Source organism: Scyliorhinus torazame, chromosome 10 (genome assembly GCF_047496885.1).
Source record: "Scyliorhinus torazame isolate Kashiwa2021f chromosome 10, sScyTor2.1, whole genome shotgun sequence".
NCBI classification, from domain to species: domain Eukaryota; kingdom Metazoa; phylum Chordata; class Chondrichthyes; order Carcharhiniformes; family Scyliorhinidae; genus Scyliorhinus; species Scyliorhinus torazame.
Window position 1 is genome coordinate 248831031 of NC_092716.1, and position 23662 is coordinate 248854692.

Genomic DNA, 23662 nt, shown 5'->3' on the forward strand with positions numbered 1-23662 from the left:
TACTGGGTAATGAACCATGCCAAGTGTTAGAATTGTTTGTGGGAGAGCACTTTGGAGATAGTGACCACAATTTGGTGTCACAATTGCAGTGGCGAGGGATAGGGCCATACGGCAGGGCAAGGTTTATAATTGGAGGAGGGGTAATTATGATGCGATGAGGCAAGAATTAGGGAGCATAAGATGGGAACAGAAACTGTAAGGGAAAGGCACAAATGGAAAATGGAGCTTGTTCAAGCGACAAATACTGTGTGTCCTTGATAGGTATGTCCCTGTCAGGCAGGGAGGAAATGGCCGTGTGAGGGAACCATGGTTCACAAAAGAGGTTGAATGTCTTGTCAAGAGGTAAAAGGAAGCGTATGTAAGGATGAGAAAACAAGGTTCAGTTGGGTCGCTTGTGTATTACAAGGTAGCAAGGAATGAACTAAAAAAAGGGCTTAGGAGAGCGAGGAGGGGGCATGAGATGTCCTTGGCGGGTCGGATCAAGGAAAACCCCAATGCTTTTTACTCTTATGTGAGAAATAAAAGAATGACCAGGGTGAGGTTAGGGCCGGTCAAGGACAGTAGTGGGAACTTGTGCATGGAGTCAGAAGAAATAGGAGAGGTGTTGAATGAATACTTTTCTTCAGTGTTCACCAAGGATAGGGGCCATGTTTTTGAGGATGAGAGTGTGATACAGGCGGGTAAGCTGGAGGAGGTAGATGTTCTGAGGAAGAATGTATTAGCAATTTTGAAAAACCTTAGGGTCGACAAGTCCCCTGGGCCAGATGGGGTATATCCAAGGATTCTTTGGGAGGCACGGGATGAGATTGCAGAGCCTTTGGCTTTGATCTTTAGAACATAGAACATAGAACATAGAACAATACAGCGCAGTACAGGCCCTTCGGCCCACGATGTTGCACCGAAACAAAAGCCATCTAACCTACACTATGCCATTATCATCCATATGTTTATCTAATAAACTTTTAAATGCCCTCAATGTTGGCGAGTTCACTACTGTAGCAGGTAGGGCATTCCACGGCCTCACTACTCTTTGCGTAAAGAACCTACCTCTGACCTCTGTCCTATATCTATTACCCCTCAGTTTAAAGTTATGTCCCCTCGTGCCAGCCATATCCATCCGCGGGAGAAGGCTCTCACTGTCCACCCTATCCAACCCCCTGATCATTTTGTATGCCTCTATTAAGTCTCCTCTTAACCTTCTTCTCTCTAACGAAAACAACTTCAAGTCCATCAGCCTTTCCTCATAAGATTTTCCCTCCATACCAGGCAACATCCTGGTAAATCTCCTCTGCACCCGCTCCAAAGCCTCCACGTCCTTCCTATAATGCGGTGACCAGAACTGTACGCAATACTCCAAATGCGGCCGTACCAGAGTTCTGTACAGCTGCAACATGACCTCCCGACTCCGGAACTCAATCCCTCTACCAATAAAGGCCAACACTCCATAGGCCTTCTTCACAACCCTATCAACCTGGGTGGCAACTTTCAGGGATCTCTGTACATGGACACCTAGATCCCTCTGCTCATCCACACTTTCAAGAACTTTACCATTAGCCAAATATTCCGCATTCCTGTTGTTCCTTCCAAAGTGAATCACCTCACACTTCTCTACATTAAACTCCATTTGCCACCTCTCAGCCCAGCTCTGCAGCTTATCTATATCCCTCTGTAACCTGCTACATCCTTCCACACTATCGACAACACCACCGACTTTAGTATTGTCTGCAAATTTACTCACCCACCCTTCTGCGCCTTCCTCTAGGTCATTGATAAAAATGACAAACAGCAACGGCCCCAGAACAGATCCTTGTGGTACTCCACTTGTGACTGTACTCCATTCTGAACATTTCCCATCAACCACCACCCTCTGTCTTCTTTCAGCTAGCCAATTTCTGATCCACATCTCTAAATCACCCTCAATCCCCAGCCTCCGTATTTTTTGCAATAGCCTACCGTGGGGAACCTTATCAAATGCTTTGCTGAAATCCATATACACCACATCAACTGCTCTACCCTTGTTTACCTGTTCAGTCACCTTCTCAAAGAACTCAATAAGGTTTGTGAGGCATGACCTACCCTTCACAAAGCCATGCTGACTATCCCTGATCATATTATTCCTATCTAGATGATTATAAATCTTGTCTCTTATAATCCCCTCCAAGACTTTACCCACTACAGACGTGAGGCTCACCGGTCTATAGTTGCCGGGGTTGTCTCTGCTCCACTTTTTGAACAAAGGGACCACATTTGCTGTCCTCCAGTCCTCTGGCACTATTCCTGTAGCCAATGATGACATCTTTGGGTCCTCACTGTCCACGGGGATAGTGCCAGAGGATTGGAGAGTGGCGAATGTTATTCCTCTGTTCAAGAAAGGGAATAGGAATGACCCTGGTAATTATAGGCCGGTTAGTCTTACTTCGGTGGTCAGTAAGTTAATGGAAAAGGTCCTGAAGGATAGGATTTATGACCATTTGGAAAGATGCAGCTTAATCCGGGATAGTCAACACGGATTTGTGAAGGGTAAGCCTTGCCTCACAAATTTGATTGAATTCTTTGAGGACGTAACTAAGTGTGTAGATGAAGGTAGAGCAGTTGATGTCGTATACATGGATTTTAGTAATGCGTTTGATAAGGTTCCCCAAGGTCGGCTTATGAAGAACATAAGGAGGTGTGGGATAGAGGGAAATTTGGCCAATTGGATAAGTAACTGGCTATCACATAGAAGACAGAGGGTAGTGGTGGATGGAAAATTTTCAGACTGGAGACCAGTTACCAGTGGTGTACCACAGGGATCAGTGCTGGGTCCTCTTCTATTTGTGATTTTTATCAATGACTTGGAGGAGGGGGCTGAAGGGTGGGTCTGTAAATTTGCTGATGACACCAAGATTGGTGGAGTAATGGATGAGATGGAGGGCTGTTGTAGGCTGCAAAGAGACATTGATAATATGCAGAGCTGGGCTGAAAAATGGCAGATGGAGTTTAACCCTGAGAAGTGCGAGGTGATTCATTTTGGTAGAAAACATTTGAATGCGGATTACAGTGTCAACGGCAGGGTTCTGAGGAATGTGGAGGAACAGAGAGATCTTGGGGTTCATGTCCACAGATCTCTGAAGGTTGTCACTCAAGTGGATAGAGCCATGAAGAAGACCTATAGTGTGTTAGCGTTTATTAACAGGGGGCTTGAGTTTAAGAGCCGCAGGGTTGTGCTGCAACTGTGCATGACCCTGGTGAGGCCGTATTTGGAGTATTGTGTGCAGTTCTGGTCACCTCACTATAGGAAGGATGTGGAAGCATTGGAAAGGGTGCAAAGGAGATTTGCCAGGATGCTGCCTGGTTTGCAGGATAGGTCTTACGAGGAAAGGTTGAGGGAGCTAGGGCTTTTCTCTTTGGAGTGGAGGATGATGAGAGGCGACTTAATAGAGGTTTATAAGATGATGAGGGGGATAGATAGAGTGGGTGTTCAGAGACTATTTCTTCGGGTGGATGTAGCTGTTACAAGGGGGCATAACTGCAAGGTTCAGGGTGGGAGATATACGAGGGATGTCCGATGTAGGTTCTTTACTCAGAGAGTGGTTAGGGTGTGGAATGGACTGCCTGCTGTGATAGTGGAGTTGGACACTTTAGGAACTTTCAAACGGTTACTGGATAGGCACATGGAGCACACCAGAATGACAGGGAGTGGAATAGCTTGATCTTGGTTTCGGACAATGTTCGGCACAACATCGAGGGCCGAAGGGCCTGTTCTGTGCTGTACTGTTCTATGTTCTATGTTTTAACCGGGGTTACCCCGGTCACGGACTGAGGAGTGGTCTGATAGCAGAATAAGAATCTGGTCAGTCTTGTGTCAATTGATCCCGAAGTCTGCTTTTTCAGCCCTCGTTTGAATGTCTGTACCGCCCTTTCTGCCAGCCCATTTGGAAGCCGGGTGATACATGTCACCGTATGGATATGTCACAACCAGTTCGCCTTCATAAATCCCATGAGTTCCTCACTGTGAAGGTTGTTCCATTGGGAAACTGTGCATACTGAAAGACAGCCGCAATTTCTCAATGGTCGCCTTTAAGGTGGTCAACGACATTCTAAGAACTTCCAACCACTTAGAGTGGACATCTATCGGGAGTAAGAACATTGAGCCTCGAAAGGGGCTGGCCAAGGTCGGTGCTTAACCACACCCACAGTCACCCCGGCCATTCCCAAGGGTGAAGTGGTGCAACTGGTGGAAGCTCCCATTGCTCCTGGCAAACACAGCAATGCTGGGCTACCCGTTCTACATCGGCATTTAGGTCCGGTCCCCAAACATAGCTGCGGGTGAGCATTTTCATTTTGGACACCCTCGGGTGCCTCTTACGCAGGCCCCTCAAGATCGGGTCTTGGTCCTTACCCGGAATGACGACACATGTCCCCCACAAAAGGGATGGCGTCTTCCACGCCAAACTCAGACATTTTTGATGAGAATGCCCATAATTCATTTCGCAGTCTTCCAAGTTGACCCCTATACAGGATTATGTGTTGAACTTTAGAAAGGATCGGCTCAGTTTATGTCCACTCGACAGCAGACACAGTTCTCCGTACTGATCCCAATCCTCCATTATCGCGTCGAACACGTCCAACCTTCTGAACAAAGGCAACTTTGCGATATAATTTTTTTTTTACTCCAACCTTAGTCCAGCAGTGGAAAGGAGGTGATCGATCGTCCGACGGTGCAGTTTTATCCTCGCCGCCAGTTTAGTAGGCCACAGGCGAATCGAATAGGTAAAAGAAAACTTTGTTTATTGCGAAGCAATTATATTTACAATATACATCATATCCCAGCCTGTCGGTTCCAGACCTAGCCAACTTTATATAGAACTCAATCAAGAATGTCCACGGGTTCCCTTAGCACGGGAGCGGGTACTCGGCGAGACTCACTGGGAGACTGATTGCTCCAATCCTGTAGGTCTTGTGCGGGTTATAACAAATAGATTAAAGGAATCATTGGCCAGATCCTTCAACCCATGTGTCAGAATTACTCAGAATGCCATATAAATAATTATTACTGTTGTTCTTTGTGTTAATGGTAGTCTTGCGGTGCTAAGTAGATTCAGCATTGCATAGCCCTGTGGGTCTATTTTTATTTTCCCCTTTGAATGATGGAGGATATTTATGAAGAACCACTACAAATTTATGTTTGGAAATCATTATTTGTGAGGCGTGGGAAGCACATCCAGCTGAATTTAAAACAATTCTCAGTGATTTCCTGATTTAGCTCTGTAGTCCCAATTAATCTTCAAGCTTGGGAACATAAGAAAGGGTCGGTGATTCGGCAGTTTGAACCTCCTCTGCCACTCCACCGGAGGAAGGAGCAGTGCTCCGAAAGCTAATGTTTGAAACAAACATGTTGGACTTTAACCTGGTGTTGTAAGACTTCTTACTGTGCTCCATAAGATGATCTACCTCACATCCACTTTCCCGGCTTTTCCTTGCAACCTCAGTAATAAGAATCGACTAAGTTCTGTCTTGAATATGAATTAGATAAAGCCTGGGCAATTTTGATTCATGCTTACCACAAGATTCTTCCCCTCTGCGTTAATATTTTATTTTGGTTAATATTTAATATTTTGATGATGCTGTCAATGTTTCCACAACTCAAAATCAAGTGTTTTCTTGATTCACCTGTGCTCAGAATACAGCTTTTGTTTGGTTTGTGATTCCTGTTCTGGCGTACTAACTTATGTCAATTAAGATTAGATGCTAATAGTCTGGTGATAACATAAGATACTAACTGATGCACGATCAATTGCACAAAGACTAAAGTTGGGTACAACTGTGGCTTTATTACAGCCAGATGCGTGGCCTCCTGCTGCAGCTGGCGAAATGGCAGGGCACTGGAGGTCATGCAAATTTATACAGTTCTCCGTGGGCGGAGCCAGCCGGCAGGAGCTACCGGCGAACCTGCAGTGCAGGTCCTACCTTACATCTCCTATTACAGTGGTTCACCACATTCACCCCGTTAAAAATGAGTCTGGCGGGGGTGACGTGAAACTATATACAATTAGTGCAATTATGTACAGTGGTAGGGAAAGAGAAGTCCATGTTGATGGTCCGGAGTCCATCAAAGGTTCAGCTGGTCCGGTGCTTTGATGCTTCGTTGGGAGTGGCGTAACGGTGGCGCGAAGTTGGTGCTGGCGGTGGTGGAGGTGGCACCGATGGCGGTGGTGGCGGTGCTGATGCTGGCCAGTCATCGGGGAACTCCGGGAGCGTGCCGAAGTCCTCTTCATCCTCTTGTGTGGAAATGTGCAGGGGGGGGGGGCGTGGTCTGGTGGGGTCAATATTGGCGGCGGGGTGGGAGGGGGGGCACATGGGTGGGGGTGTGTGTTGGGGTGGAACCTGACGGTGCCAGGACCCTGAGTGAGACAGTATCTAGGCAGCCGTCGGGGAACTCAACGTAGGCATACTGAGAGTTGGCGTGGAGCAGGTGAACCCTGTCCACCAAGGGGTCAGCCTTGTGGAGTCGGACGTGCCTATGGAGAAGGACCGGTCGTGGAGCAGCGAGCCAAGCCGGGAGCGACACCCCGGATGTGTACTTCCTGGGGAAGGTAAAAACACGTTCATGGGGTGTGTTATTAGTGGCGGTGCACAATAGTGACCGGATGGAGTGTAGAGCATCAGGGAGGACCTCTTGCCAGCGAGAGGCTGGGAGGTTCCTGGACCGTAGGGCCAGCTGGACGGCCCTCCAAACCGTCCCATCCTCCCGTTCTACTTGCCCGTTTTCCCGGGGGTTGTAGCTGATCGTCCTGTTGAGCAGGAACTGACGCAGCTCATCGCTCATGAATGAGGATCGCCTGTCACTGTGGATGTAGGCCGGGAAACCGAACAGAGCGAAGATGGTGCTGAGGGCCTTGATGACGGTGGCAGACGTCGTATCGGGGCATGGGATGGCGAAGGGGAATCTGGAGTACTCATCGACCACACTGAGAATGTACGTGTTACGGTCGGTGGAGGGGAGGGACCCTTTGAAGTCCACGCTGAGGCGTTCAAAGGGGCGGGAAGCCTTCACCAGGCGCGCATGGTCTGACCGGTAGAAGTGCGGCTTGCACTCCGCATAGACCTGGCAGTCCCTGGTGACTGTCCTTACTTCCTCGACGGAGTACGGCAGATTGCGAGCTTTGACCAGATGGTACAATCGAGTGAACCCCGGGTGACAAAGGCTGTCGTGTAGGGCCCGGAGTTGGTCTACTTGTACGCTGGCACATGTAACTCGGGAGAGGGCGTCTGGGGGCTCGTTGAGTTTACCGGGGCGATACAAGATCTCGTAATTATAGGTGGAGAGCTCAATTCTCCACTGCAAGATTTTACCATTTTGATCTTGCGTTATTGAACATGAAGGCTACTGACCGTTGGTCCGTAAGGAGAGTGAATCTCTTACCGGCCAGGTAATGCCTCCAATGCCGCACAGCTTCAACGATAGCTTGGGCCTTCTTTTCGACGGATGAGTGTCGAATTTCAGAGGCATGAAGGGTGCGGGAAAAGAATGCCACGGGTCTGCCTGCCTGATTTAGAGTGGCGGCAAGGGCGACGTCGGAAGCGTCGCTTTCTACTTGGAAAGGCAGTGACTCGTCCACTGCGCGCACCCCGGCCTTGGCGATGTCTGCTCTGATGCGGGCGAAAACGTGTTGTGCCTCGGCCGCGAGGGGTAATTGGGTGGACTGAATGACGGAATTAGGCCTTGTCCGCATAGTTTGGGACCCACTGAGCATAGTAGGAAAAGAACCCCAGGCAGCGTTTGGTGATCTTGGGGCAGTGGGGGAGGGAAAGTTCCATGAGGGGGCGCATGCGGTCGGGGTCGGGCCCGAGAAGTCCGTTTTGGACTATATAGCCGAGAATGGCTAACCAGGTCGTGCTGAACACACACTTCTCTTTGTTGTAGGTCAGGTTGAGAAGAGTGGCAGTGCGGAGGAATTTATCGAGGTTGGCATCGTGGTCCTGCTGGTCATGGCCGCAGATGGTGACATTATCTAAGTACAGAAAGGTGGCCCGCAAACCGTACTGGTCGACCATTCGGTCCATCTCTCTTTGGAAGACCGAGACCCCATTTGTGACACTGAAAGAGACCCTAAGGAAGTGGTAGAGGCAACCGTCCGCCTCGAAGGCCGTGTATGGCCAGTCCGACTTCCGGATGGGGAGCTGGTGGTAGGCGGATTTCAGGTCAATTGTTGAGACGACCCGGTACTGCGCAATCTGATTGACCATATCAGATATGCATGGGAGGGGGTACGCGTTGAGCTGCGTGTACCGATTGATGGTCTGGCTGTAGTCCACGACCATCCTGTGTTTCTCCCCAGTTTTAACCACTACCACTTGGGCTCTCCAGGGGCTGTTGCTGGCCTCGATAATACCCTCCTTAAGCAGCCGTTGGACTTCGGACCTGATGAAGGTCTTGTCCTGGGTGCTGTACCGTCTGCTCCTGGTGGCAACGGGCTTGCAATCCGTAGTTAGATTGGCAAAAAGGGAGGGGGGATTGACCTTGAGGGTCGCGAGGCCGCAAACGGTAAGGGGGGGGTAAGGGCCCGCCGAATTTGAGGGTGAGGCTCTGGAGGTTGCACTGGAAGTCCAGGCCCAACAGGAATGCAGCGCAGAGATTAGGAAGGACATAGAGGCGGAAGTTACTAAATTCTACGCCCTGGACCGTGAGGGTGACTGTACAAAAGTACAATTTACCCAACCCAAGTGAACAACAAGCAGCTACTGAGGCTCTACGCACGGTATGTGAGACGAGTGACAACAGCATCCCACTTCCCATGCAAGATGTGCAAAGTGACAGACCTCAGCTAGTGTGTACAGAGGCACTCGACGATCAGTGTGAGACCACTGGTGACTCCGGTGACACCATGATACTTCCACTCTCATTCGCTCGAACCTCTCCACAAGTCAATGCATTCCTGCATGTTCCGACTCCAGACGTGCAGCTTCAAGAAATCTCAGCTGACTCCTGTGAACCTGCTAAGACTCCGGACGGGGAGCATCAATAAACCAACACTGACTCAGTTAAAACAGACCATCTCCAGATGGGGAGCAACCAAATGCCGACTGATTCACGTAAGCCGGACTTTACTCCAAACAGGGAGTGCCGTAACCTCAGTAATGGCACGCTCAGGGTGACAGCAGATGCCACAACGAGAGGAGATGGATCACTTCACAATTACACTGGGTCAGTAATAACAAGCAGCAGCTACAGTCCAAGAGGAATACACCAATATTCACCACAGCTATATCCACATATGTTTTCCACACCAGCAATGACAGCCCATGCTGGACAAACCCAGTATTCAGGTATGCAGCAGCCAGCAGTCTATGCAGCATATTCTCAAACAGGCCAGCACTACGGATTGCCCATTAATGGAATCAAGACGAAGGAGGACTACTGCAAGCGCAATCTGCAATACAGACTGGATGCCTTAGTTACAGCCCAGGATTTGCAGCATCCCAGCCTGGCCAGACGGCGTTTTCCTATCAGATGCAAGGTTCTAATTTCACACCATCACGAGGTACATATGCGAGCAGCAATTCTGTTTCCAATTCGACAAGCTTCAACGGTTCTCAGCAGGATCACCCTTCCAGCACAGCATGTGGCCAGAACCAGTATGTACATTCTTATCCAACTTCACCATAATTCACATCCATGACGTCGAATGATACTGTTGGTGGTACCTCTTCAAAGTCAACACCTTATCAGCTACAAGATGCCATCCGACAGCACCATCACAAACATCGAAAAAAGAAAGTGACTCCAAATCAGACAGCGAAGTGATTTGACCACTTCTTGGTTCCTGTGGCACAGGGACGTTGATGGCATTCATAACCAAGAGAGACATTTGACCATGATGATTGATGGTTTATGGACCCCAACGAATGATTTGGGCTTATTGTTTAATCACTGTTCCCATGCCTTATATATACCTTACCTTATCTACCTGTTCTTTGTTCAATTTTCTAAAAGTGTGCAGAAAATATGTAACATATAAAAAAGGGGGATGTGGTGATGTGCATCAATGTAAATGCATGTAAGCTAGCTAGACACTAGAGGGAGCACCAGAAACATCACACACACACACTCAACCAATAGATCAAGTAGATAGGACACGACCAATAGACATTCACGATACACAAGGAGGTGACACGACCACAAGGGAGCATTACACCAACCCATATATAAAGGACACCACACACATGATTTGTCTCTTTCCAGTGGAGACAGTCAGTGAGTAGGGACACAGGGTTGATTCAGTATTACACCCACCACGTGGATTGCAGCAACTGGTTAGTCAGTCTGGATAGCTATAGTAGGATTAGCAGTAGTGTCGAACCCGAGTAATAGAAGTGTAAATAGTTTAATAAACGTGTGGAAGTTATCTCCATGTCTGAACCTTTCTTTGTCAAGTGCATCACAAGGAAGCCACTTATATTACACCTAGAACATAACAAATCAGATAGCACGGTAGCACAGTGGTTAGCACCGTTGCTTCACAGCTACAGGGTCCCAGGTTCGATTCCCGGCTTGGGTCACTGTCTGTGCGGAGTCTGCACGTTCTCCCGTGTCTGCGTGGGTTTCCTCCGGGTGCTCCGGTTTCCTCCCACAGTCCAAAGATGTGCAGGTTAGGTGGATTGGCCATGCTAAATTGCCCTTAGTGTCCAATAAACATTAGGTGGGGTTACTGGGTTACGGGGATAGGGTGGAATTGTGGGCTTAGGTAGGGTGCTCTTTCCAAGGGCTGGTGCAGACTCGATGGGCCGAATGGCCTCCTTCTGGACTGTAAATTCTATGATTACCATTTCCCCCTCCTCCCCATTTGCAGATAGAGATGATCTGGGAGTGGGAGGAACAAAGAAGGGAATTTCCAGGTAGGGCAAATGCTGGTCTCTCTGGCTGGTCAACAGAGTAAAACAAAACCAGTGTGTCAGAAATCATCGGGAACTTGGTGATTTTTGCAATTAACTTGAGAGCACTTTTTAGCACGCAGGAAGCCCCCATTGTGTGGGTCAGTCTGCTATTCACAAATACTCATCGGCAAATAAATGCATCTTTAATTGTGGATTCTCCCTTTAACTGTCAGTGTCCAAGTTTCTTTTTTTAAATTTAGAGAACCCAGTTCTTTTTTTTTTCCAATTAAGGGGCAATTCAGCGCGGCCGATCCACCCACCCTGCATATCTTTGGGTTGTGGGGGTGAGAGCCCATGCAGTCACGGGAGAGAATGTGCAAACTCCACACGGACAATGACCCGGGGCCGGGATTCGAACCCGGATCCTCGGCGCCGTGAGGCAGCGGTGCTAACCACTGCGCCACCGTGCCGCCCCCAGTGTTCACGTTTCTGAAGGCTGGTGAGATTTAACAAAGTGAGAGCTCTACCCTTGGATCTCTGATGCGCAGCATGAGGAACAGCATCAGCAGCAGTGGGAATCTTGACCACTACCCAGTACTCCACAGGACGGGGGACGGGGGGGCGGGGGGGGGAGAATACAGAGCTCTAGCTCACAGGAGAGTACACCCTAGCACAGGACATACAGGCAGACTATGGTCTGGCAGATCCTGTCCAGAGAGCAGGAAAGTTAACATTCCAGGTCAGCCACAGTGCTGAAAATATTCACACTGTTTCTGTCTCCCCAGATGCTGCCCGGGCTGCAGAGTATTTCCAGCATTTACGCTTTCTATTTCAGATTTCCAGCGTTCCCTGCATTTTGATTTTGTGCACAGTCAAGAGGATCAGCATTCCGGAGGGGATTCAAAATCACTCTCCCGTTGGGTAGCTGCTGACATCTGCAGGCTTCTGGAAGCCGACCGTCTGTCAGGTGGACCAGGTGGGCGCACATCGCCCGCGGGCGTCAATGAGCCCTGAATTTCTTTGCCTCCGACTCCTGCCGGAGAACGGAAGGCGGCATCAGCAGAATCTCACAATCTGCTGCCCCCAGGTGCAATCACCCAGGTGCTAGATGTCATGTTTTGCAGAGTCACCACTTAAGCATCAAATGCTGGCCTTGCTGGCGACGTTCACCACGCAGGAATTAAGAAAGAAAGGAGAGACAGGAGTGCAACATGGCGGCTAATTACCAATACATCAAGAGAGATTCAACAAGATTGTCATAACTAGGGAGGCAGGGTGACACAGTGATTAGTATTGCTGCGTCACAGCGCTAGGGACCCCTGTTTGATTGGGTGACTGTCTGTGTGGAGTTTAAACATTCTCCCTGTGTTTGTGTGGGCTTCCTCCGGGTGCTCCGGTTTCCTCCCACAGTCCATGGATGTGAAGGCTAAGTGGGCTTATAGGATAGGGCAGGGGAGTGGGCCAAGCGAGTTCTTTCAGAGGGTTGTTGCAGACTCGATGGGCATCGCATTCCCGACCATAACAACTTCGGGAGAAAATAAATTCTCATCCCACCTCTGTTTCATTTGGTAATTATGTTTTACGTCTCTGTCATTTGGCTACCAACCTGTTTTTTTTTGCTCAAGTAAGATATTCATTCACAGGATCTGAGTGTTGATGGGATAATGGCACGCACCTTTCTTGAAACATCTGAATGGCTTGCTCGGCCATTTCTCAGTGACCTTCTGTGTAATGTACAGATTCTATTCTATGTTAAAAATAGATAGTGTGATAAATAGTAGATGATTATTTTACAGGATAAGTTTTAAAGAGAAGGAAGCGCAAGGTGGGTTAAACAGATTCTGCAATTAACTTCACGTCTGCTGTACCACCGAGGTGGAGAATCAGCTTTGGGGCTGGAGTATGGCAGTGAAAATGGGGCAGGGAGCTGCCAAGAATGGGGCAGATATGTGGCACTGCCAATAATGGCAGGAAGGAAATGGAATTAGTGGAAACAGCGGGCAAGAGCATCAGTTCTCAAGCCACGGTGACAATGAAGGCATGAAGGCACCGAGTGCTGCAACGGCGTTTCAAACAGGGAGGAAATAAAACCTGAGTTAAAGCAGCCACAACTGAGGGGAGTGGAGCCGATCTGGAGATCATAGAGCTGGTCCCAGTTGGAGGGACGGTGTCAGAGCTGGAGCATGACACAGAATAGAACAGAGCCCATGGCAATGCCTGGCAGGGCAGCAGAAACTCTGAAGCCACAGTGGGGACTGAACAGGTTGGATTAAATGCCTCGGGTCAGAACAAAGTCAGAACAAGGCAACTTATCATGGAGGTCAAAAACGGGTTGAGAATTTATTGCATCAATTTGATTGTTCCTTTGCTGGGCGCATGAGAAAAATAAGATTATGAGCACGTACCTCTCAGAAACACTGAAGGGACCACACAAACGCTCTGCTAAATGTTTAACAGGAGGGATGGTATAACCTTTGCTACCACTGCCGGATGTGCACATATTTGAAATGATGCCTTTTCTAAAGTTGGAATCTATTTATCCAGAACCTTTGAAACCAAAAATGCTTCAAATTACTTCATGTTCAGTGATAAATTATTTGATGGAAGAAAAGTATAATTGAGAACATATCACCTTCCATTGTAATTTTATGGAGAGATAATTAACTTCCATTCACAAATATGAAATAAAATTAGAGGGAACCGGTTCAAAAATGGCACCAGTTGCAGTACTTAGGAAAGTATTACAGTGGTGTACCTGTTAAATATGAAAATTGAAATCTGCATGCTGGGGAATATTAAACGATTGCCCGTAAGATTCACAGAACGATATGGCACAGGAGGAGACCATTTCGCTTCTTGTGGCTTCGCCTGTCCTTGGAGAGAGCCAGTTCATCCCACTCTGGCTCCCTCCCCTCCCCTTTAAAAATGTTGCCTTTCGAGAGTGTATCCAATTCCCTTTTGGAAGTCATTATTACATCTGCGGCCACCACCCTTTCAGGCATTGCATTCCCGACCATAACAACTTCGGGAGAAAATAAATTCTCACCTCACCTCTGTTTCTTTTGGTAATTATTTTTTACGTCTCCCTCCTTTGGCTACCAACCTGTTTTTTTTTGTTGCTCAAATAAGATATTCATTCACAGGATCTGAGTGTTGATGGGATAACGGCACGCACCTTTCTAGAAACATCTGAATAGCTTGCCCGGCCATTTCCCAGTGACCTTCTGTGTAAACCACATTGCTTTGGGGTCTGGGATTACATGTAGGCCAGGCCCGGCGCGGACAGCAGCTTTCCCTCCTTAAAGGACATGAGGGAACCAGCTGGGTTTGTGCATCAATTCAGCTGTTTGATGATCACCATGAGTGATGTTGGCTTTTTACTGCAGATTTATTCAATGAATTGAATTTAAATTCCCAAGCTAGTTCTGGCGGGAGTTGAACTCGTGGGTTGTATTTTACAACCTCCCTCCCACCCACCCCTCCACCCCACTCTCGGGTGCTGCAGGTAACATGCCAAGGTTGCTGTGCCTGCTGCCCAGCTGCCTACCCGACACAATTTTACCAGTGGCATGGAAGATATCTGTGGGCCGGCTGATGTCCCTGAGTGGCCAATTGATTAATGGGAATTAACGAGTGGCGGGAGAGGCTCACGCCAAGTGTTGCGTTTTATGCCTCCGAGATGTGGAGATCAACCACCGTCTCTAGATGTGCAGGAAGGAGGCTTATTGACAATGCTGTTAAATGTCTGCCGCCTCCCGCTTGCAACCGGCCGCCTGCAGTGTATCTTTTCTTTTACAGTGACCGCACTCGGGCTCAATTAATCACACGCAGAATGGAGAGGAGTTTACCCAATAATCAAACACAGAACAACTGAAGAATTGAATACCACATCAAACATTGAGCCTCACCAACTTGGGAGAAAGGTTTCAGTTGCCCATTTGCCTCCTAGTAGTAAGTTGGAACCCCCTCCATTACCTCCCCCTCCCCCGCATACCCCCTCCATACACCCTCCCCGCCGCCATACCCCAACTCCCGGCCCACCTCCAGTAAAAAGCAGGTTGAGCCACTTGGTGGTCGGTTTTAGATCTTAAACATTTCACCTCAACCCACCCATCCCTGGCGGTTGAAACTCCTCCCTTGATGTTGGATTTGAAATACAATTCCAAATCTGTTAATCTGAATGTTTGAACATTGTTCTGGGGCGGCCCAGTAGAACAGCGATTAGCACTGTTGCTTCACAGCTCCAGGGTCCCAGGTTCGATTCCCGGCTTGGGTCACTGTCTGTGCGGAGTCTACACATCCTCCCCGTGTGTGCGTGGGTTTTCTCCGGGTGCTCCGGTTTCCTCCCACAGTCCAAAGACATGCTTGTTAGGTGAATTGGCTTTCCGAATTCTCCATCCGTGTACCCGAACAGGTGCCGGGGTGTGGCGACTAGGGGCTTTTCACAGTAACTTCATTGCAGTGTTAATGTAAGCCTACTTGTGACAATGATAAAGATTATTATTCTTATTCGGAGAATCTGAGCTCGAGTGTATGATTTATGAAGCGAGGTGGCCTATTTTACTCGTGTGTTATGAAGAATGAACGAACCGTAGACTTTGAATTCTTCAAGTTTGGCTGAGTGAGTTCATTATAAGGTTTTTTTTCAATGTCTGGTTTAATAAACACATCCCCACCCTTCTCTTGGGTTAACACTGCCCCACTTTCCTCACATAAATGAAACACCTCCTACACTTTGAGAAAACGAATATTCATACGAAGCAGCTTTGCTGTCAATACCACCTCCCTCAGTCTCTCTTTTTGAGGGTTGGAACAAGCAGATATTCTCACACATCAGAAACCACTTCCAATAATGAAATGAAAGCAGCAAATGTTAGAAATGCATGACAGGTCAACCGGCGTCTGAGCCGAAGGACGGATGAATGCCTGGAGTACAGCTCTCCAGCACTACTCTGATATTGAGCTGGATCTTCCCATTACCTTCTTTTTCCCTGACCTCGGGACCAATCCAGGGGTCACGGGCCCGGACGGTGAGGCTGGCGATGCAATCTTGCCCGATGCGCCCTCTTGATTGGCAACCTCCCTGCTTGCCATCCAATTAAAGGCAGCACGAAGGTCACCGTGGGGCATGGGGCCAACAGTGCAGCAGTCTTGGCAGCCCCACCGGGAGGAGTGGGCATAACTAGGGCATGTCTGGGACTGGGACAGAGCCTCAACGTGGAGGCACCCTCACTGACCAATAGACAAGGGCTGCACTGCAGACCCCCGAAGCCGATAGTTGGGACTGGATGGATACCTTTCCACAGGTGTGTTCTTTCATACGTGCCGCCCTATCAATGTGGCATAGAGCCTCTGGCTCAGATGCCCCCCTAAGCGTCTGCAGGGATGCCCCTTCCAATGAGCTGCTGGCATCAATATGCGGTCGGGAGGGCGGGGGGGACCAGGGTCTCTCTGTCAGTAGAAAGGTTCCAGCCTTGCACAAATTTGCCCTTCATCGGGCCCAGATAGACCAGAATCTTTTGGAAAACTAACAGCGTGTCAACAATACATGTCACTATTACTGTATAGGTTGGGGGAATTGAGAGATACACTATGAGCTGCAAATCTCTCGAACTCCCTGGTTGAAATTAGAACATGGTGGTATTTTTAAAGGATATGCTTCCTGGCCGCGAAGGTACAAAAAAAAGAGCTTTATTGGAAAGGTGTTTACGCAAACAGCTGATGACATCATCAATGCATCACGTGATTAGACTCTTAAAGTGACCCTGTTCCAATGAGGAACAAACATGAAGACAACACTCTCCTCCCCCTTTACATTAGAGATTTCCTGCAATGAAACACAGTGTAATGTTAACCATTTAAATTTACAACATGAACAATTACCAAACACAACAGTCAGTAAGTTAAACATTTTGGAGGATGTCGATTTCTGTGTGGTTGTCGGTGAACCTCGGGCATCTGTGGTTTCGTGGTCACTGCAGTCTCTGGTGTTTTGGGTTTAGCTTGGACGCGTCCATAGTTGTCTAAACCTGAGTCGACGGTTCGCAGGTTGACTCTGTGTTGAAGTGTTCTCACCAGGGGTCCTGTCTTCCACAGTTGTTTCTGGGTTATCTGCTTCTCAAGAATGTCTAGGTCTTCACTTGGCACAGTTTGTTGTGGACTCGCGGTTGACTCTGTCTCTTGTAAACTAGTTCTAGTTGCTAACAGGTGATCAGTGTGTCTTTTCCACATTACATTGTCCTGAGTTTGAACGGTGTAGGAGACTGGTCCTGTCTGTGCCAAGACAATGGCAGGAATTCACTTCTCACTGGTGGTATAGTTCCGTGCCAATACTTCCTGACCTGTCTGAAAAACGTAGTGTTTAGCCCAGTTCTCACAGCGCAAAACCTTATTTTGCTGTTTCCCTCTCAACAATTTTGCTTGTCTGAAGTGGCTTCAGCAGATCAAATGCTGTGGGCTGGATTTCACGCTCAGTCCGCCGCACGATCGCCATGTAAAAGTCCATTGACCTCGGGCGGGAATTTCCTGTTGCCGGACGAGCGCGGACGGAGAATCCCACCCTGTGTGTAACTGAGATTTTGTCACGAGCAATACCAGAGAAGTATGGGTTGTCGAATGTGTTGTACCCCCATATGTCATCAGGAATTGGCTTAGTCATTTAGACAAAGATCCTTGCTCCCGCGTTACCTTCAATGAAGCTGCATTGCCTGAACAAACCTTTCAACCAGCCCATTTGTGGCAGAATGATGAGTGGATCAGATGTTGGATTACGTTCTCCTTTAGATAATTTGTGAATTCTTGCGAAATGAACTGCAGCCCATTGCTAACAAGTTGTTCAGTAACCGAATCTCGCAAAAATCTCACCCAGTCTTTCTATTGTTTCGCCAAGGACGTAGTCTTCATAACGATAACTTCAGTCCATTTCCTGTGCTCACTGACTACAATGATAAACATTCGCCCTAATAATCTAATCTTTTATTATAATTGTCACAAGTAGGCTTACATTAACACTGCAATGAAGTTACTGTGAAAATCCCCTAGTCGCCACATTCCGGCGCCTGTTCGGGTACACCGAGGGAGAATTCAGAATGTCCAATTCACCTAACAAGCACGTCTTTTGGAACTTCGAATGGCCCGGAATGGCCCGGCATAATCTACGTGTACTCTTTACCATCGCCCCTCTGGATATTCCCGTGTGTGCAATGACAGCAGGTTTAGAACCTTTTCATAAGCCGAGCTCATGTCCGCCTTCTCCTCGATCTCAGTACCACTGAGATTAGGCTCATTGGCCTGTAGTTTCCATGGTTACCCCTTCCTCCCTTCTTGAATAATGGTATCACACTGTCGATCCTCCAGTCCTCCGGCACCTCTCCTGTGGCCAGAGAAGAATTTAATATTATTGCCAGCGCCCCTGCTATTTCCTCCCTTGCCTCACTCAACAGCCTGGGATGCATTTCTTCTGGCAAAGGTAACTTCGGAACAAAGTGTGTCAGGACCTCTGGCTTGAGAACAGTTGATAGATTAGGTACAAAATTTTCATCATTGTTTACTAAACGCAAAAGCGAGCATGCTGCTTTATATTTTGAGGTGCAGGTGCTTCAGTTATGGCTTTCACTTTTGAAGGTGACGTGTGCAGTGTCTTTGCATCTATAATGCGCCCCAGGTATTCAATAGAAAATTTGAAGAATCCACATTTTCCCTTCTGTACTCGCAGTCAGTAATCCTCTAGCCTCATAGAATCCTAAAATCCCTACAGTGCAGAAGGAGGCCATTCGGCCCATCGAGTGTGCACCGGCCCTCTGAAAGAGAACCCAACTTAAGCCCATGCCTGAACCCTATCCCCGTAACCCAACCTAACCTTTTGGACACTCAGGGGCACTCACACACTGGGCTGCATAGTCTCCACCCTGGTGCTGTCACCAGCCTATGATTCTAAAACTAAAACTTTCTCATCTTCTCCCCAGATCCTATGATACCCTGAGAGATCAAAATGTTATCCGTCCCAGCCTGAAATATATTCAATGATGGCACACCCACAAGAATTCTAAGGATTCACAACTATCTGAGTGAAGAAATATCACCTTATCTCAAGTCCTAAAAGTTTGGTCTCTTATGCTGAGATTCAGAGCCCACATTCCCCAGTGCAGTCGCTCGCCCCTTTAAGGGATGTTCTTTGAAGGAGGGGGTCATGCCCAGGGGTGCCTTACCAGGTGGAGGGGGGTGAGGGGATGTTCCTGGGGGGGGGGGGGGGGGGGGTAAGGTGGCCCATCGAGTCTGCACCGACCCACTTAAGCCCTCACTTCCACCCTACCCCCGTAACCCAATAACCCCCTCCTAACCTTTTTGGTCACTAAGGGCAGTTTATCATGGGCAATCTACGTAACCTGCACGTCTTTGGACTGTGGGGGGAAACCGGAGCACCCGGAGGATTCCACGCAGACACGGGGAGAACGTGCAGAATCCGCACAGACAGTGACCCAGCAGAGAATCGAACCTGGGACCCTGGCGCTAACCACTGTGCTACCATGCGGCCCACAGCGGCGAGAAACTCCCCGAGCCCCCCAAAAAGACAAAGTGCCGTAGAATAGCGGGGTATTTTCGGTGCTGCAGCAACCGCGAAACATCCTGCTGAACGCGTCCAACACTAGATATAGATTTCTTTCCCTTGAATCGTGGTCAAAATCTTAATTTTGCCCCTGATATTGGTTAACATTGCATACCTTATGCTGGATTAGCCCCAATCAGCTTCGTCCTCCCAGAATTAGGGCCGGGATTCTCCCCTACCCGGCGGGGCGGGTCCCCCGGCGGGATGGAGTGGCGGGAACCACTCCGGCGTCGGGCCACCCCAAAGGCGTGGATTTCTCCGCACCTTTAGGGGCCAAGCCCTCACCTTGAGGGGCTAGCCCCGCGCCGGAGTGGTTGGCGCGCCCACGGCCGGCGGGAAAGGCCTTTGGCGCCACGCCAGCCGGGGCCGAAAGGACTTCGCCGGCCGGCGGAAGTCCGCGCACACGTGGGAGCGTCGACGTCATCCCCACGCATGTGCAGGGGGGGTGTCTCTTACGCGTCGGCCATGGTGAAGGCTGTGGCCGACGCGGAGGAAAAAGAGTGCCCCCACGGCACAGGCCCGCCCGCGGATCGGTGGGCCGCAATCGCGGGCCAGGCCACCGTGAGGGCACCCCCCGGGGCCAGATCACCCCGCGCCCCGCCCAGGACCCCGGAGCCCGCCCGCGCCGCCTATTCCCGCTGGTAAGAGAGGTGGCTTGATTCTCACCGGCGGGACTGGCATTACAGCAGCAGACCTCGGCCCATCGCGGGCCGGAGAATCGCCGAGGGGGCTCGCCGACTAACGCGGCATGATTCCCGCCCGCGCCGAATATCCGGTGCCAGAGAATTCGGCAATGGCCGGGGGCGGGATTCACGCCAGACCCCGCGAATTCTCCGACCCGACGGGGAGTCGGAGAATCCTGCCCCAGGTTTGGAAGCATTAAAAGTGAAGGAAGGAAATGTCATGATATTCAAACATACATCATAACACATGCATAATGACAGACAGACCAACGGACCAATTAGCACACATAACACGATAGCCAATCACAGACAAGGGCAGACACGGTATAAAACAAGGAACACGACACTTCCTAGGCAGTCCATCTGTACCTCAGAGCACCCAACACTTCAGGAAATTCTCTCTTCGGCAGCGGTTTTCCTCTCAATCTTACCTTCATATTGTCTTCATCCAGACGCATCGTAAAAGATGCAGCTGTTATGCCCAAGCTGTGTAAGAATGTGTGGAACAACCTCAATGAGAACATCAAACTGCGAGATTTTAAAACTCTCATCGTCAGCGCACTCCTATAGAGGTGGGACCAAGACAACATATGCGTGACAGGGGAAAAGGCTGAACAGTTTCCATCTTCACATGGACCACAACAACTGGATCCAGTTGTTGTGGTCCATGTCGGTACCAACAACATAGGCAAGTCTAGGAAAGAGGACCTGTTTAGAGATTATAAAGAGCTAGGATTCAAATTAAAAAACAGGTCCTCAAGGGTCATAATCTCCGGATTACTGCCCGAGCCACGTGCAAATTGGCATAGGGAGGCAAGAAAAAGGGAAGTTAACACGTGGCTGAAAGAGTGGTGTGGGAAAGAGGGGTTCCTTTTCATGGGACACTGGCATCAGTTTTGGGACAAGGGGGACCTATACCGTTGGGATGGTCTCCACCTGAACCGAGCTGGGACCAGTGTTCTGGCGAAAAGAGTAAATAGGGTGGTCAATAGGACTTTAAACTAGAGATTGGGGGGGAAGGGAAAGTCAGGGAACCAAGAGGTGAAGTAATCAGTGGGAAGGGTAGCTGCTTAGGAATACAAAAAAACACGAAAAGACAGAACTCAGGAGAGGTTACGATAATCCCCATCTCACAAAATATGACACAGTGTATGGAAAGGCTCAGTAAACCAAGGTCCACCACACTAAGAAAACAAAAAGGGACGGTCAATAGAGAATGAAAGATGCTATATTTAAATGCGCGAAGTGTACGGAACAAGGTAGATGAGCTTGTGGCCCAGATTGTGACTGGCAGGTATGATGTGGTAGGCATCACAGAGACGTGGCTGCAGGGGGTTCAGGACTGGCATTTAAACATCCAGGGATTCACAACCTATCGAAAAGACAGAGAGGTGGGCAGAGGGGGCGGGGTTGCCTTGTTAATTAGGAATGAAATTAAATCAATAGCACAAAACGACATAGGGTCAGATGATGTGGAGTCTGTGTGGGTAGAGTTGAGGAACCACAAAGGCAAAAAAACCATAATGGGAGTTATGTACAGGCCTCCTAACAGTGGTCAGGACCAGGGGCACAAAATGCACCACAAAATAGAAAGTGCATGTCAGAAAGGCAAGGTCACAGTGATCATGGGGGACTTCAATATGCAGGTGGACTGGGTAAATAATGTTGCCAGTGGGCCCAAAGAAAGGGAATTCATTGAATGTTTACAGGAGGGCTTTTTGGAACAGCTTGTGATGGAGCCCACGAGGGAACAGGCCATTCTGGACTTGGTGTTATGTAATGAGCCAGACTTGATAAAAGATCTTAAAGTAAGGGAACACTGAGGAGGCAGTGATCATAATATGGTGGAATGAAATGAAAATGAAATGAAATGAAAATGAAAATCGCTTATTGTCACAAGTAGGCTTCAAATGAAGTTACTGTGAAAAGCCTATAGTCGCCATATTTCCAGCGCCTGTTCGGGGAGGCTGTTACGGGAATTCAGTCTGCAATTTGAAAGAAAGAAGGTAGAATCAGATGTAAAGATGTTACAGTTAAATAAAGGTAACTACAGGGGCATGAGGGAGGAACTGACGAAAATCGACTGGGAGCAGAGCCTAGTGGGAAAGACAGTAGAACAGCAATGGCAGGAGTTTCTGGGAGTAATTGAGGACACAGTACAGAGGTTCATACCGAAGAAAAGAAAGGTTATCAGAGGGGGGATTAGGCAGCTATGGCTGACAAAGGAAGTCAGGGAATGCATCAAAGCAAAAGAGAAAGCCTATATGGTGGCAAAGGTTAGTGGGAAGTCAGAAGATTGGGAAGGCTACAAAAACAAACAGAGGATAACAAAGAGAGAAATAAGGAAGGAGAGGATCAAATATGAAGGTAGGCTAGCCAGTAACATTAGGAATGATAGTAAAAGTTTATTTAAATACATTAAAAACAAACGGGAGGCAAAAGTAGACATTGGGCCGCTCCAAAATGACGCTGGTAATCTAGTGATGGGACACAAGGAAATAGCTGAGGAACTAAATAAGTACTTTGTGTCTGTCTTCACAGTAGAAGACATGAGTAATATCCCAACAATTCAGGAGAGTCAGGGGGCAGAGTTGAATAATGTAGCCATCACAAAGGAGAAAGTGCTAGAGAAACTAAGAGGTCTAAAAATTGATAAATCTCCGGGCCCAGATGGGCTACATCCTAGAGTTCTAAAGGAGATAGCTGAAGAAATAGTGGAGGCATTAGTTATGATCTTTCAAAAGTCACTGGAGTCAGGGAAAGTCCCAGAGGATTGGAAAATCGCTGTTGTAACCCCCCTGTTCAAGAAGGGAACAAGAAAAAAGACGGAAAATTATTGGCCAATTAGCCTAACCTCGGTTGTTGGCAAGATTCTAGAATCCATCGTTAAGGATGAGATTTCTAAATTCTTGGAAATGTAGGGTCGGATTAGGGCAAGTCAGCATGGATTTAGTAAGGGAAGGTTGTGCCTGACAAACCTGTTAGAGTTCTTTGAAGAGATAACAAATAGGTTAGACCAAGGAGAGCCAATGGATGTTATCTATCTTGACTTCCAAAAGGCCTTTGATAAGGTGCCTCACGGGAGACTTCTGAGTAAAATAAGGGCCCATGGTATTCGAGACAAGGTACTAACATGGATTGACGATTGGCTGTCAGGCAGAAGGCAGAGAGTTGGGAGCAAAGGTTCTTTTTCGGAATGGCAACCGGTGACGAGTGGTGACCCGCAGGGTTCAGTGTTGGGGCCACAGCTGTTCTCTTTATATATTAACGATCTAGATGACGGGACTGGGGGCATTCTGGCTAAGTTTGCCGATGATGCAAAGATAGGTGGAGGGGCAGGTAGTATTGAGGAGGTGGGGAGGCTGCAGAAAGATTTAGACAGTTTAGGAGAGTGGCCCAAGAAATGGCTGATGAAATTCAACGTGGGCAAGTGCGAGGTCTTGCACTTTGGAAAAAAGAATAGAGGCATGGACCATTTTCTAAACGGTCACAAAATTCATAATGCTGAAGTGCAAAG

General features: G+C 48.5%; 1 long non-coding RNA gene across 1 annotated transcript in view; it reads left to right on the forward strand.

Annotated features, from left to right (window-relative positions):
* Positions 1-23662, forward strand: part of LOC140384938 (uncharacterized) — a 160053-nt gene that overhangs the window by 67033 nt on the left and 69358 nt on the right. Inside the window, exon 2 of the long non-coding RNA XR_011933232.1 lies at positions 14656-14808. This is a non-coding gene — a long non-coding RNA (uncharacterized lncRNA). The remainder of the gene's footprint in view (positions 1-14655; positions 14809-23662) is intronic.